This window comes from Oratosquilla oratoria, chromosome 7 (genome assembly GCF_046742065.1).
Source record: "Oratosquilla oratoria isolate Oo_2021 chromosome 7, ASM4674206v1, whole genome shotgun sequence".
NCBI classification, from domain to species: domain Eukaryota; kingdom Metazoa; phylum Arthropoda; class Malacostraca; order Stomatopoda; family Squillidae; genus Oratosquilla; species Oratosquilla oratoria.
Genome location: NC_134783.1, coordinates 36146684 through 36151053, shown reverse-complemented (window position 1 = coordinate 36151053; position 4370 = coordinate 36146684).

The window sequence follows — 4370 nt, the reverse complement described above, 5'->3', positions numbered from 1 at the left end:
GACACGAGACTTGCTGACACGAGACTTGCTGACACGAGACTTGCTGACACGAGACTTGCTGACACGAGACTTGCTGACACGAGACTTGCTGACACGAGACCATCTGACACGAGACCACCTGACACGAGACCACCTGACACGAGACCTCCTGACACGAAACACTGGCTCACTGGCACACCGTGACATTTCAAGAGAGGCTGACGCCGACGCGGTCTCCTTCCGGGAACCTGATGATGCTCTTGGGTGGACCTCCTCCTCCTCCTCCTCCTCCTCCTCCTCCTCGCCATATCATCTCATCATCCTATCTCATATCATCTCATCATATCATCTTACCATATTATTTCATATTATCTCATTATCTTCTTTACTTTCCTTCCCCTTGTCCTCTTTTTTTTTCTCCTCTTCCTCCTCCACTTCTTCTCTTCCTCCTACCTTCCTCCTCGTTCTCCAACTCCATTTTCCTCCTCCTCCTCTTCCTAATTTTCGTCTTACTCTTCCTCCTCCTCCTCCTCTATCGATCCCCTCAGATCGAAATATCACGTGTTCCGTCCATAATGGAAGAGGACTACGACAACGCGGACCGAAGTGAACTGGACAGGATTCTGGGAGAGATGGAGGAGATGAAGATGGAAGAGGAGGAGGAGGAGACAGAAAGGGTGGAGGAGGTGGAAAAGATTGAGGCGGTGGAGGAAGAAGAGGAGGTGGAGGGAGAATAGGAGGAGGAAAGTGAGGAGGTGGAGGAGGAAAGTGAGGAGGTGGAGGAGGAATGTGAGGAGGTGGAGGAGGAAGAGGAGGAGGAAGGTGAGGAGGAGGAGAGGAGGTGGAGGAGGAAGAGGTGGAGGAGGAAGAGGAGGTGGAGGAGGAGGTGGAGGAGGTGGAAAGGAAGATGTGAAGAGGTGGAGGAGGAGGTGGAGGAGGAGGTGGAGGAGGAAGAGGAAGAGGAAGAGGTGGAGGTGGAGGAGGAAGAGGTGGAGGTGGAGGAGGAAGAGGTGGAGGAGGAAGAGGTGGAGGTGGAGGAGGAAGAGGTGGGGAGGTGGAGGAGGAAGAGGAGGAGGTGGAGGAGGAGGAGGAGGTGGAGGAGGAAGAGGAAGAGGAAGAGGTGGAGGTGGAGGAGGAAGAGGTGGAGGTGGAGGAGGAAGAGGTGGAGGTGGAGGAGGAAGAGGTGGAGGAGGAAGAGGTGGAGGAGGAAGAGGTGGAGGTGGAGGAGGAAGAGGTGGAGGTGGAGGAGGAAGAGGTGGAGGAGGAAGAGGTGGAGGAGGAAGAGGTGGAGGTGGAGGAGGAAGAGGTGGAGGAGGAAGAGGAGGTGGAGGAGGAAGAGGAGGTGGAGGAGGAAGAGGAGGTGGAGGAGGAAGAGGAGGTGGAGGAGGAAGAGGAGGTGGAGGAGGAAGAGGAGGTGGAGGAGGAAGAGGAGGTGGAGGAGGAAGAGGAGGTGGAGGAGGAAGAGGAGGTGGAGGAGGAAGAGGAAGTGGAGGAGGAAGAGGAGGCGGAGGAGGAAGAGGAGATGGTGGAGGAGGAAGAGGAGATGGCGGAGGAGGAAGAGGAGATGGCGGAGGAGGAAGAGGAGATGGCGGAGGAGGAAGAGGAGATGGCGGAGGAGGAAGAGGAGATGGCGGAGGAGGAAGAGGAGGTGGAGATGGCGGAGGAGGAAGAGGAGGTGGAGATGGCGGAGGAGGAAGAGGAGGTGGAGATGGCGGAGGAGGAAGAGGAGGTGGAGATGGCGGAGGAGGAAGAGGAGGTGGAGATGGCGGAGGAGGAAGAGGAGGAGGAAGAGGAGGTGGAGATGGAGGAGGAGGAAGAGGAGGTGGAGATGGAGGAGGAGGAAGAGGAGGTGGAGATGGCGGAGGAGGAAGAGGAGGTGGAGATGGCGGAGGAGGAAGAGGAGGTGGAGATGGCGGAGGAGGAAGAGGAGGTGGAGATGGAGGAGGAAGAGGAGGTGGAGATGGAGGAGGAAGAGGAGGTGGAGATGGAGGAGGAAGAGGAGGTGGAGATGGAGGAGGAGGTGGAGATGGAGGAGGAGGTGGAGATGGAGGAGGAGGAGGTGGAGATGGAAGAGGAGGTGGAGATGGAGGAGGAGGTGGAGATGGAGGAGGAAGAGGAGAGAGTGGAGGTGGAGATGGAGGAGGTGGAGGAGGAGGAGGAGGAGGAGGAGGAGGTGGAGGAGGTGGAGGAGGAGGTGGAGGAGGAGGAGGAGGAGGTGGAGGAGGAGGAGGAGGAGTGGGGATGGAGGAGGAGGAGTAGGTAGAGGAGGAAGAGGAGGTGGAGATGGAGGAGGTAGAGGAGGAAGAGGAGGTGTGGATGGGAGAATAGGAGGAGGTAGAGGAGGAGGAGTGGTGGGAGATGGAGGAGGTGGAGGAGGAGGAGGTGGAGGAGGAGGAGGTGGAGGGGTGGAGGAGGAGGAGGTGGTAGGAGGGAGGAGGAGGTGGAGGAGGTGGAGGAGGTGGAGGAGGAGGAGGTGGAGGAGGAGGTGGAGGAGGAGGAGGTGGAGGAGGTGGAGGAGGAGGAGGAGGTGGAGGAGGAAGAGGAGATGGCGGAGGGGGAGGGGCAAGAGAGGACAGGGGAGAGGGGGAGGGGCAAGAGAGGACAGGGGAGAGGGGGAGGGGCAAGAGAGGACAGGGGAGAGGGGGAGGGGCAAGAGAGGACAGGGGAGAGGGGGAGGGGCAAGAGAGGACAGGGGAGAAGGGGAGGGGCCAGAGGGGGACAGGGGAGAAGGAGAGGGGGACAGGGGAGAAGGGGAGGGGCAAGAGGGGGACAGGGGAGAAGGGGAGGGGCAAGAGGGGGACAGGGGAGAAGGGGAGGGGCAAGAGGGGGACAGGGGAGAAGGGGAGGGGCAAGAGGGGGAAAGGGGAGAAGGGGAGGGGGAAGGAGGAAGCGGGGTGACAGGGGGAAGAGGGAAGTTGAAGAGGGTAACAGGTTGATGAGTCATCTAAGACAATGAGGGGTGGAAAGGTCACGAGAGGGGAGGAGAGGGGAGAAAGAGGGGGAAAGGGGGAAGGATGAGGGGAGAAACTTCAAGATGAAAGAAGAAAGTACATAAAAACATAAGAATGAAAGACTGCAAGAGACCATAGGGCCTACATTAGGCACTTCCATGTCCATTACCCCCCATCATCCCCATCCATAAAGCCGTCTAAACTTCTCTTAAAACAACCAATAGTTTTGGCGCTCACTTCATGGTTACTAAGATAATTGGGAAAAGAAGAGACGGGACCAATCCGGGGACCAATTTAGAGACCAATTTAGGGACCAATCCGGGGACCAATCCGGGGACCAATCCGGGGACCAATCCGGGGACCAATCCGGGGACCAATCCGTGGACCAATCCGAGGACAAATCCGGGGACCAATCCGGGGACCAATCCGTGGACCAATCCGGGGACCTATCCGGGAACCAAACCGGGGGACCAATCCGGGGACCAATCCGGGGACCAATCCGGGAACCAATCCGTGGATCAATTTAGGGACCAATCCGGGAACCAATCCATGGATCAATTTAGGGACCAATCCGGGGACCAATCAGGGGACCAATCCGGGGACCAATCTGGGGACCAATCTGGGGACCAATCCGGGGACCAATCCGGGGACCAACCCGTGGACCAATCCGGGGACCAATCCGGGAACAGCGTGACCCAGATCTGAACCAACTACTCCATCTCTGTGGTTTCTGCAGTAACTACGCCATTTGGACACACCTAGCGACCTCCTCCTCTCCCTCTCCCACTACCTCCTCCTCCACTTTCCCCCCCAACCCACCATAACCCTCCCTCTCCCCACCTTGCTCCACATTTAAAACCGCAAACAACCTTGCCATGATATAACAGTTTTATATAAAAAGAGCAACATAGAAATATAGTAAAAAAAAAAAAATAATAATAATAATAATAATAATAATAATAAACACATACAAGTTCACGGTCCCGAACTATTATTTTTTATTTATTTATTTATTTTTATTTTTATTTATTTTTTCATTTTTATTGTATTTTTTATTTCTGCGTGAAGGTCTACAAGAGCACTTCTTGCGTAAACTAGCAAGCAACCCACACCAGCTCGCTCACCGAAGTATTACCGAGCACCTGCCGAAGGCGCTGAGCGAACAGGACTTCACTTCCCTTCCCCGGGAGTTGTCGCCACCCCTCCCCGTCCCCCCCCCCGCCCTCTCCTCAGATGAATAAAATCGCCCGACGCTACCCAAAATAAAGCCTGATAGAGAATGAGGCGATTTAGTTATGACACGGACACACACACACACACACACACACACACACACACACACACACACACACACACACACACACACACACACACACACACACACACACACACACACACACACACAAATCTTTGCTTCCCTTGTCGCGTCATCCATTGTAA